The following is a 12,977-nucleotide window of genomic DNA, read 5'->3' on the forward strand; positions in this document are numbered from 1 at the left end:
CCCTAAAAAATCGCACAAAAACTAACTCATTTCGAAAAAATGAATTTGTGGTTGGACAAAAATTAAAAATGTCAAACTCCTTTTGCCCAACGTTATTTGCATCCATCCTACCCAAAGAGAGGGGGCAGCTGTTGACACCTAATTTTTTCCCTCCACGACTAAGTTTAATTATGAGTTTCTTTGATTTTAAATAAAATTACAATATTTATTATATTTGAATAAAAATTTTTCAAAATATTTATCTAGATAATTTTATGATTTTAAGTAAAGATTATATATTCTCGTATTTGTTTATACAAGATTGTATAATTTTTTGTTACGTAAATAATTATTTTATCAAAAATTTGATTTTAATCAAGGGTTGTCTTTAAATGAATTTAAATGTGTAAAATCTTGATGAAAATATGATTTATTTTCTAAAAAATAATTTACTTGAAAAACATTTGTTCAATTTTAGTAAATCAAGAAACTCGGGATTAAATTGATTATTAATTCATATGGTATTTTAATTGAATTTAGCCAAAATTATTAAATTTGACTGTGATTGAAATCAAATTGATAATAATTACAATGCAATTGACCAATCAATATTTAATTTGGATAAAAATTAAATAAAATTAACTAAATTCTAAATTAATTGGGATTATTTTTTAAATAACCCAAAATTCTGTTAATTCACCGAGCCCCATTATTCCATTAAAATCTGTCCTGGCTCGTTCATCCCGACACAGCAGCCCAAAATCCCAGGCTCAATCGCTTGCCTGACCCGCTCCAGCCCAACTACTTTTCCCCTTTCTTCTAGCCGATTAACACAGCCAACAATGACAATACAACACCAGCAGCACAACAAACAACATCAACAACCTTCAGCCAACACCCCACCATATCAGCAACATTAGTAGCTAATCAATGATAAAAAAATCGGCGACACGAACCCACATACCCAGCAACCTGCACCGTCCAGCTCAGCCAAACGAGGAAACAGCTTCAACCGCCTTGCCTCTTCTCCGTCTGTACGAATCCACGAGCTACGCACGAGTTTGGAAGGGCATCGAAGCTTCTAGGTTATTTCACTGAATTTTCAATTTTCATTTTTCAGATTCTCCAAATTCGTACAAAAGTAGTACGATTCCAGTTCACTCAACAAACCTAATATTCAATTTGAAACTACCTTCAAAATCCTCAAAAGACCTTAGAAAATCCTTATCTCACATCGTCGATTCCTCAAGAATTGAGATTTTTGAGTTTCTGTATAAACCCCTCTTTCACTGTTAAAAAGGAGTTTTTTGTTTAACCAAGCAAAAAAAGATGGAAATTCTCTTTACGCAGCTAGGATTTTGAACCTCGGTCTCCAGCTTGGAGTTTTGAGAATTTTGGCTGAGTCTTTTTAAATTTTCTTATTGTTTTGGAATCAAAGAATTTGGTGAAGTCGTCGTTGAATCATCGTTCCTGTTGGCTGCTCCTGAAAAGGTTAAAACTTCATCTCTTTTTGTATTATTTTCTCCGTTTGTGACAATAATAATCTGAGTCTCGATGTAACAATTAGAATGGGGTTTGGTCTTGTACGAGAGGTTGTATGTTTGGATGAATAACTGAGTTCAAATCCAATTGGTGTGGAATGCTTATTTCGTTAATATGTGATTCTGTTTGGGTATTTGTTTGTTTATAACAATAGGGAATAGTTGCACTACTTTGTGTTTCTTATGAGTTAAATTTATTTGGGATTGCTGTTTTTATCCTCTTGACAAGTACGACCTTTGTGGTTGATTCCAGATTATTCTCTTTCTAATTATTCTTTTTAGGTTTGTTTGATTTTGTTATGGTGAAATGATATGTCACAAATTAGTTTAACTCGAGCCTAATCTTTTAATCTCAATGCTTTGTGACTATTTGACCTTTTAGGAATTTTGTTTCCACTTTTGCATATCAAAATTAGGATGTCGGCACCATTCAAGGTTGGGTCAGTTATGTGGTTTGTTTAATTCAAATCTAGTGGTAAGTCCTAGAATTTCATGAACTCAGTCATCTAACTGCTATGCTTGGCTCATTTTCTTTTTGTTCGTTAGGTTGTTCTCAACTTTGGTCTTTTGTTTATAATCATTCGTCATATTTTAAAATGGAATAGTTAATCATTTGAATTGCATATTAAGAAGTCTCTCATTCCCTCTCTGGTTGATATGTGAGATAGTGAAGATTTTACTTTAAAATAGATAGCATCCTTTTCATATGCGTTCCCTGTTGATCTTTGTGGAATTTTTAAATACTTAGTGCACTATTTGCGCGCATGGATTCTGATTTTGTTTTTCTTTTGTTGTTTGCAAGTGAAATATACCCGAGTCCAAATGGACTCTATCTCCTCTGCATTTCCTTCATGGCCCAGGGAGGCCCAATCTGTCGAGTCCAAGACTCCATTGATAAAGTCCCAAAATGGGACTGACCTGCGGCAATATACGAAGAATATACAGATCTTACAGGTTGAAGGAATCTGATATACATCATATATAGCAGGAAATAAAGGAAAGAAGTGAAGTACCAGTTTTTATACACTGATATACAGTGTGTGTACAAAAACGCAACAACATCAAGATTGATATACAACCAATATACAGCCGGTCTACACTGCAACAATGGACCAAAGTTCATTAAAAATAAGGCCCAAAACCTGGGCAGATTTGAAATGGGCTAGAAAGGGGCCAAATCTCAAATTTTCTTCATTTATTACATTGTAATTGATATTTAATTATTTATTTGTAATTTAATTTAACTTACCTAGATGAATCCTCGGAAAACAAGTTTATGATTAAACAATTCACTTTATTTTGGTTATTTAATATTTTTAATTCTTCTAATTACACAAACTTAAATTTAAGCTTTTAAAATAATAAGAATTTGTTTATATCCTTTCATAGTTTTTAGCTAGTTTAAAATCCATGTTTAAGAAGTTGGATTAACTATTTAGCCTAAAGTTTTAATCCGGATAAAATTGGAATTATTTTGGAAATTTGATGTTTAGTTTATTTTATTACTTACAATAAATTAAATGAATTAGTATCAAATAAATTTTATTGATTTGAAATAAGATTTTCAAATAAATTCAAGATTTTTCTAAAATAATTTCAAGATTCATATAACTTAAGAAAATTTTAAAATTAGTCAAATAAGTTTAACTGGCGGGAATCACACTTTGTGGATTTTTGAAAGTAATTAATACCTTCTTTTAAATTTACTTGAATCCTTACCTAAAATCTAGTTGTTTTTAAAAGGTTTTCTTTCAAAATTACTATTTTAGATGGTTTCTTAATTTTACTAAAATTAAGTGGCAATTCTAAATTATTTTTTCAAAATAAAATAATTTTTTTTCACTTTTTTTTCACCCTGAAGTTATGAACATTTTGACTTTTCAAAAACGGGTTGTAACAGTGATGACTTGTCCTAGGCCTTAAATCCATTTCTTTAGATGATCTCTCAACTCCATCTCTAGATAGACCTTTTTTAAGTAGATTCAACACATTATTTTTTTATTTTACATAGTCAATTATGATAATTTTACTAGAGAGAAGTCCTATAATGGCATTATATCTCTGTCTTATATGAAGAGATTTATCAGTATACATCATGCGCCCTGCCCTACCTATTACAGTTTGGCTATCACAGTGTATGCATACTCATGCCAAAGGTTTGGGAAATTAAGGAATATCTTCCAAGAAATTTTGGGTCATTCTACCTTTTCACCAGTTTTATCTAATGTGATAAATTTAGATTCCATTATAGAGTGGGCAATACATGTTTGTTTGGATGATTTTCAAGAGATTGATCCTCCACCTAAATTAAATACATATTCACTCGTGGATTTTGCTTCATTTGATTCGGTAATTCAATTTGCATAGCTATATCCTTCATTCATCGTAGGATATTTGTTATAATGCAAAGCATAGTCTTAAGTGTGTTTTAGATATCTCAAAACTCTTTTCATTGTCATTAAATGAGTTTGATTGGAATTACTCGTGTACCGACTCAATTTACTAATGGCACAAGCTATGTCGGATCGCTACAATTCATGATGTACATCAAACTTTCCAACACTCTTGTGTAGTTCGATTGTGAGTCACTTTCACCTTCATTCTTTTGAAGTACAAAGTTCATGTCTAATGGAGTCTTGGCAATATTGAAATCCAAATACTTGAACTTGTCAAGTACCTTTTCAATATAATGAGACCGTGACAATGTCAATTTTTGTGGAGTTTGAATTCTTATCCCTAAAATCACATTAGCTACTCCAAGGTGTTTCATATCAAACTTTCTCTCAAGCATTCGTTTTGGAGCATTTATGTCAACTATGTCTATACTGATGATCATCAACATGTTATCCACATAAAAACAAACAATGACTTTATGATTTGAAGTGTATTTAATGTAAGCACGTTTATCACATTCATTTATCTTGAAGCTGTTTGCCAACATGGTTTGGTCAAACTTTGTATGCCTATTTGTGTGCTTGTTTTAGTCCATAAAGCGGCTTAACAACATTGTACGCTTTCCTTTCTTTATCAGGAACTACAAAACCCTCAAGCTGTTCTATGTAATTTCTCTCTCTAATTCTCCATTTAAAAATGTTGTTTTCACGTTTATTTGATGGATTTCAAGATCGTAGACCGCTGCTAATGCAATCAACATCCAAATGAACGTTATCCTTGTTACCGGTGAGTATGTGTTGAAATAATTAAGGCCTTCTTTTTTGTCTAAAGCCTTTCACCACAAGTCTTGCCTTGTATTTTTCAATAGTATCATCAATTTTCATTTTCTTTTCAAAAACCATTTACAACCTAAAATTTTATTTTCTGGAGGAAGATCAACCAACTCCCAAATATAGTTGCTCATAATTGAATAAATCTCTTATTGACTGCCTCTTTCCAAAAGGATGAGTCGAAGATAACATCGCTTCTTTAAACATTTGAGGCTCATTTTCAAGAAATAATATTAGAAAATTTGATCCAAAGAAAGTTAACGTTCTTTGACGTGTACTACGCCTTGAATTCTCATTATTAGGTACATTCTCCTTTGGTTCATTCCGAGGTCGTTTAGACCTTTCACTAGACAACTCATGTCCAATTTTATACTACTAAATACGTTCAAGAAACTCAGCATTATCTGATTCAATTATCATATTTTCATGGATATCCAGATGCTTGTATTTATGAACTAAAAATTGACACGTTTTATTGCTTATAGCATATCCAATGAACACAGTCCATAGTCTTTGATCCTATTTTTAATATTTTAGATATAGACACTTAAACTTTGGCTAGACATCCCCACACTTTGAAATATCTCAGATTGGTCTTTCTTTCTTTCTTTTCTTTTTTCATATGGAATAGATTGTATCTCACTATGGGGCACTCTATTAAGTATTCAATTTGTTGTAAGGATAATTTCCCCCAACAAGTTTTGTGGTAAACCTGAACTTATGAGTAAGACATTCATCATTTCCTTTAATGTTCAAATCTTTTCGGAATCTCATTTGATTAAGGTGAATACGGAGCAGTAGTTTGATGGACAATTTTATTTTCTAAATATATTTTTGCAAAGGAGATTCATACTCTCCGCCCCTATCACTTCTTATCGTTCTGATCTTTTTATCCAACTGATTTTAACCTTTAATTTATATTGCCTAAACGCGTCTATTTTTTCATCCTTATGTAACACCTCGTATTCAAGTACATATATTGGTGTATTCAAGTACGTGTATTGATCTTATTTATATGGAATTAATTTTATTTTATTTTATTTATACCGGAATTTGCCCATCGATGGTTCCATACGAAGGTTATTGAATAAGTTTTCCAACGATATAAAAATTTTCAAAAACGGATAGGTTTCGGATATAATCGAGCACGTTCGAAACTATAAAACGGTGGTCGGGATATTGGGAATAGTAAATGTGCAGGAAAATTTCCTGCACACAAACTACTGAGACCAGCCATTTTTTTAGGTCAACTTTGAACGATCATAACTCCCTTAATATAATGAACTGGGAGAGTTGCGACCTATGAAAAGAAAGATCTTTGAGTCTTCTTTCCAATTCAATTGATTTCATCCAAATCCGACGTCTAAGTAATGAGTTATACTCGTTTTACTTCAGCCTCTCAAAACAGATTTTTAGGGTCAACTTCAAACGATCATAACTCCTTGTACAGGACGAACTGGGTGGCATACTTTATATGAAATGAAATCCCTTTGAATTATCTTTCCAACGATACCAATTTCACCCAAATCTAATATCGGAGCAAAGAGTTATGGTCGATCTACTTTAGCTTATCAAAACAGTCCACCAAAGGACAGATTTGACATTCTTTAAATTTTAAAGGCATTTTGGTCATTCCCTATGATATTATGGACGGGAATATGTGTATATATACATGTATATGAGTTCAAAAACTCATTTTTATCATCAATCAATGAGAAAGAACAAACCCTAGCCAAATTTGACCTTGAAATTACTTTTGATTCAACAGTAGAAATTCTAAAGTAATCCGATAACTGCGTTTGTCATCTCGAGAGCTTCGAACGGAACCTATTATTTGTGCAAAAAGGATTGCATAATCAAGAGGTGAATTCTAAGGTATGAATATTATTTGCCTTTTTTCTCTTCCATATGTATATGTGTGATAGAGGATTATATGTATTGGTTGTTATTGAAAGGTAATGAAAATAGGGTTACGGACTATTTTGCATGGTTTGGTTGTATTGAATTATGGAAGGTGGATATGGTAATTGAGTTATGGAAGGTGGATATGGTGATATACTATTGAATTGATGATTATTTATGTCTATGGCTCAATTTGGTTTAATGGATTGGTTGGAAGGATAAATGAATCCAAACTTGATATTGGAGGATGTTGTATGAATATGCATGGCATGTGAATGTAATTGGAGTATAAGAGGGTTAAAGTGACACCCTTATGGTGTAATTAAGGCTTACAACTTAACCACTAGTTTGGTGAATTCAAATAATTGAATTGTGACGTTTGGTTGCTAATACTAGATTGCTATATATGTTCATTGTAGATAAGTAATCCGAAAAGACGAGAAGTCCATTTGGGACTAGTATTGAAGGTTGGCAGTCAGGTATGTAAAGCATACTCCATACCATATCTTTGGCATGAAAGTGAACAATTGTTCTATTAAGAAAGTTTCCAAAGTTATTCAGTAACATGTGATCCATAATGGTTTTGTATGATGTCCTACGTTACCAATGAACTTATTTCCACCCTACAAGATGTCAAGACATTCCAATACTTACTTGTTTTCCAAATCTTACATGTTTATTGCACTAATGAATGTCAGAAGGTATCCGGTTACTCAAACAAGATCCATGTGCTATTAATGACTCCAAAACATTTCATTGATATACCAATAAGTTCCTACTTCATTGTTATGGCATTGATGACTCCAAAACACTTTATTGATGTGCCAATGAGTTCTTACTTCATTGTTATTGCATTGATGGTCTATTTATATGTCTCTTATTGATGTATCATTGTTTCAAAGTATCAAAAATATGGTGGCGACCGAAATAACAATCTCAAAGATTAATTGAACTAAGTGATGGAAGTTCTCTCTTATCGGGTGGTATCCCAGGGGCAGAAGTCTATCATGGGTCGAATGTGTTTATGGGTGGTATCCCAGGGGCATAAGCCTAGCATGGGTCGATCCCAGTTGATATATACTGGAGGCAGCCTAATGGTCACAGTACAGTACAGTAATGATTACAAAGATGATAAGAACGAAGGTAAAGTGATTGAATAAATACAATGTACAGGTTGTCACAAGTTCTAGTAAGTGTGGTCCACTCCTATTACGATTTATTCACTTGTTTCTGATTTCTATTGAGCTCCTATATCATATGTGATTATCTACAGCTTTACATACTCAGTACATATTTCGTACTGACGTCCCCCACGGGGGACCTGCATTTCATGCTGTAGGCACAGGTACCTCAGCTCATACACCGCACAAGTAGGAGCCAGGATATCTAGCTGCTTTTGGTGAGCTCCAGTTTGCTTCGGGGCTTTCCGTGTCATATCCAGTCACTTTTGGTATTGTATAGAAGTTAGTTATATGGCGGGGTGTGTCCCAACCTTAGTTAAACTCTGTGTATTATCTAGAGGCTTTGTAGACCTAATATACAGTCAAGGTGGTATTTTGTTAATAGACGTGATGGCTCCAACGGCCAAGTATTATATATACATATATATGTGTGCTCGAGCTTATACAGGTGATTATTTCCATTTATATGCGACATGATGTTGTCCAAATTTCGGATTGTCATAGAGGTATGCATGAAAGTATAAGGGTATGAGATGGTTCTCCCGGACCTCCTCGGTTACGGGTGCCAGTCCGCCCCAATAGGATTTGAGGCGTGACACCTTAATAATTAGAAAATAAATATAATAGTATCTAATACAATCATCAATAAAAGTTATGAAATATTTTTTTTACCATGAGATGGTGTTGACTTTATATTACAAATGTCGGTGTGGATTAAGTCTAAGGATAAAATTCTTTTCAACAGACTTATACGAATGCTTGGCATACTTAGATTCCACGCATATGTGACACTTTAATTTATTACACTCAAAGTTAGGCAACACTTTCAAACTAATCAATTTCACAAGGTTTTATAATTAACATGCCTGGAACAACTATGCCACAAATTATTTGACTCAACCAAGTAAGAAGAAGCTTCAACTTTCTTCATTTCAATATCATTACATCAAGTTTGAAAAGACCCTCATTTAGGTAGTCTTTTCTACATACACTTCATTCTTACTTATTACAGCTTTCTCGAAACAAACACACACTTAAATTCATTTTTAACAAAATATTCTCGACACTTACTTCGTTCTAATAGTAGGACATAGAGAACATTATTGAGAGTCAATACCTTGTCGAAAGTTATTTTTAGGAATATCTTCCTACTTTCTTCAACATTGGTTGTTGTATTATTTTTCACGAAGATCATTTTTTTAGACCAGTTATATCATAATTAGCAAAAGCTTCTTTATCCGCACAAACATGTCTAGTGGCTTCCGAATCAAATCACCATTTATTTAGATTTTCAACTAGATTACATTTAGTGATCATAGCATACAGATTGTCAATCTTTCCAGTTGCTTTCAATATGTTTATCTGATTTCTTTTCTTGTTCTTATTCAGAAATTGACTATTTAGAGCTTTGAGGCTAACATTACTACAATTATAGCACTTACCTTTAAAAGTTTTCTTATTCTGCTCTTTCTTTTGTCCAGAAAATTTCCTCCTCTTCTTATTAATTGAAACTTCATCCTTAACAAAATTTGCAGTCATCATTGATGATTTCTCATTCAACTCATTATCCTCTTCTATTTTGGAATGACTCACAAGATCTTTCAAATCAGAAAATTGACTTTTAATCATTACTTTTTTTTAAAACATGAGGATCTCTACTTATGAACATTTGCATTTCAAGTTTGGTCCGTCAAAATGACACGTTTGTTGTCATTCTTTGAATTTCACACCAGAATATTTTTCTGGTTTCTCTGTCATTTCTATTGCTAGAGCAATATCTGAATGATTTAATGATGCAACATTGATTGTCGGTGGAACAATACCATTCACAACCGAATTAATTTGTAGTTCAGTTTCATTCGTCATTTGTTATCAATCTTTGACATATATTTTAGTATTTCAGAATACTAATAATAAAGTTTTTAAACTTTAAACCACTTGTTTCTAGTTTAACAATGAAGTTTTTATGTTCTTCTAATTGTCAACCGAATGAACCTTAGCTTGTGATGAAGTTTTTATATCTTCAAATCACCATTAAGTTCAAAGAGAGTAGAAAGTCAAAGGATGTAATCTCCAAAACCCAAAATACATATTACAAAAGTACGTTCTTTATATATGCTGAAAAAATATTCACCAAACAAGCACAAAAATAAATAAAAAATCATTAATTTTCTTAAGATTGTTGTTTCGGGTACAAAATATGTATTTACAACAAGAACTTCAAACACATGTTCAAACTTATGAACTATCAAAATGAAGTTTCAAGAACTTCAAACACAAGTTCAACCAGTTGAAGAACAATCACATGAAGTTGTAACTCTGTATTCACAACTTTGAACTTCAACAATAAGTTCAACCAAACTTATGAACATCAACAAAATGAAGTTCAAATTATTTTCTGAGAAATAGCAAAATCAAACGTTTAGAAAAAAAATGAAGATTAGAAGATAAAAGTCCACCGAATTCACGATGTGTCCTTAAGGAAATTATTCCCCTCAGTTACCCGAGGTTATGGAATATCCTTCCAGGATAAAGTGAATCCCTTCAACAGAATAGTGATACCTCAAATTCTATCAAACTACAAACGCACTTAACGATAGCAAATCATACTAGAGTTTTTCAAGAAAGAAAGTGTTTTTATTTCAAAATCTCATGTCTGTACTTGAGGAAAAATTCAGGTATTTATAGTCATCAAAGTGTTACTTCATGAAGAGAAGCAATGGTTCAGAAAGGTGCACCTCTTCTTAAAGGTGCAACTCTTCAAAAAAGTTACAATCCATTAAAAGTTCATAATCATCCAAACTAAAAAAGTATCTATTCAAATCACATCATTTTTCTTGATGTTTTTTTGAAAAAATATCCATTTATTTTCATTCACACGGCTTAAAAATCTAAGAAAACTAAAATAGATTTTCTCAAGAATCAGAAAGAGCTCATAGATGTAAAGGATACAGGCAATCATTTATCATTATGTACATAGGATGATTATTATTTCTTGCTTGGGCTTGGATACATGCACACTTCAGTGTTGCATTCAGTGTCCTTAGATTGTACTTTGTTTTGTTGGATAATGATATTCACATTGTTAAAAAAAAAAAAACTTGAATTAACACTAACTAACAGAAATATTAGCAAAAATATTAGTATGAGAAGTTAGAAAATCTCTATCTTTTAGGCTTACTATACTAAAACTACTAATAAGTATGAAATAAAATATAATTCTATTACTCCCTTTGTGTATTATTATTTTTTTAATAATTTATTTAACTAATTTTTAAAAATAAACTAAATTAAACCAAACCAATATTTTAGATCAAAAGTTAGATATTCAAAATCGATATAAAAAGTATTATAAGTTATAATTTTTTTTTTAGTATGAAAAAAATACATCCTATAATATTGATTAAAATTAGTATCATTTGACTCTAAAAATTAAGATTATAATAGCTAAAAAAAAATATTAAAAATTTATCAGGATCTCATCCAATTTTGACCTGAATCTTTATGGCGTGAACATACAAATGACAAGCAAAACGTGAAAAAAGAGAACAAAATTCTCACATTGCTTGAACTATACGTTTGAAACATTTCATATGAATACATAATATAACAAATTATATTTTATATTTTTATAAATTATTGCTATAAAAATATAAATACATATAATTTTTATTATTCTTATGATCGATATGTATTTTATATTTTATAAACTGTTGCTATAAAAATATAAATACATATACTACTATAAAATATAATTTAATAAAAGTATTATTATTTTTTATAATTTATACGCTACTATTTTTTCCTTTCTTTCTTCTTTCAACTCTCAAAATCAGCCCATACCTTAACTTATCAGAAGTGGCGGTGATAAATGCTCTGTTTTCTGGATAAAGTTGGGCCCACAAACTAGTGGGTCCCACTAGATAAAAACACCAACATGTACCTTCGATAGGGTATGTAATAGTTGGGTACAGAAACTAAATATGCCACTATATTTATAAAAAGAACCAATTTATGTTGTTGATTTAAAAAGTTATAAAAATGGGCTGTTTGCATAAAGTAAGTGCATAATATCTTTTTTTTCATCTTGACATCATTAAAATAGGATAGTGTACTTATTTAGTGCACTATCTATTTCTTTATGAATAGTGTACTATTCATTTTTTTATAAATAGTGCATTAAATAAATGCACTATTCATTTATTTTATGAATAACGCACTAAAAAAGTACACTATCAATTATTTTTTATATATTGTACTTTTTTTGTGCACTATTCCTCCTTTTTTTTTTAATAGTTTAGTGTGTTTTTAGTGCATTATTCATAAAATAAATGGATAGTGCATTAAAAAAGTGCACTATCAATTATTTTGGTATTTATACTTCTTTTGTGAAATAAAATTTTACGTATTTTATTGTGAGATGAAATTTTAATTTTTTTTATAATACCAAATTGCAACATAACGTACAATGTAAAAAGTTATGTATTTGTATGGTAATGAATGGTGTAATTTTTTGTGAGATGAAATTTTACGTATTTTATTTTGAAATAACATCTTACAACTCAGTACAAATAACGCATTACGCCAAACTTCAACAAAAAGTTGGTTTAATATTAGAAAAATAAAAAATGAGGAATTTCAAAAAATTCTGCAAAAGTATTTTGGTGCTATACAGATTTATCCGAGAAAAAATAGTATGGTCGAATTGGTCCCTTAGAAAATAAATTTATTTCTGTTTATCATGATATACAAATTGTTGGACGCATCATTGTCGGAGAAACATACTCTTCTAAAGCTGGTGATTTTATTATTTGGGGAGAAACACTTCAGTGGACTCAATTATATTCTAAACAGTGTGATTATGAGGTGTTATGTCGACAGTATGGTTTGACCGTTCCACATGCACAGTAAGCGACATTTCAGATATGTAAATTCAGGGATGATGCACAAGTTATTGAACACTTGAATAAGAAAATATCATAAATGAAAAAAGCATTAAAGTTTTTTCATGCATTAGATGACCTTATCTTTCAAGGAGCAGATGAAGAGGAGCATTGGAAAGTACTTGAAAATCAGAGATTACGTCGAGATTCTATCTATCCAGTATATTCAATTGTTAACGAATGGATAGGCCTTCAAAAACATTTACC

The 12,977-nt window shown here is 31.2% G+C and overlaps 1 long non-coding RNA gene across 1 annotated transcript; it reads left to right on the top strand.

Annotated features, from left to right (window-relative positions):
* Positions 1-602: 602 nt before the first annotated feature.
* LOC107848350 lies at positions 603-2,824 on the top strand. Its single transcript, XR_001667958.2, has 2 exons — positions 603-1,470; positions 2,323-2,824. It is a non-coding gene; the product is annotated as an uncharacterized LOC107848350 (long non-coding RNA).
* The last annotated feature ends 10,153 nt before the right edge of the window (positions 2,825-12,977 follow it).

The sequence above is a fragment of the Capsicum annuum genome, chromosome 11 (assembly GCF_002878395.1).
Source record: "Capsicum annuum cultivar UCD-10X-F1 chromosome 11, UCD10Xv1.1, whole genome shotgun sequence".
Taxonomy (NCBI): Eukaryota; Viridiplantae; Streptophyta; class Magnoliopsida; order Solanales; family Solanaceae; genus Capsicum; species Capsicum annuum.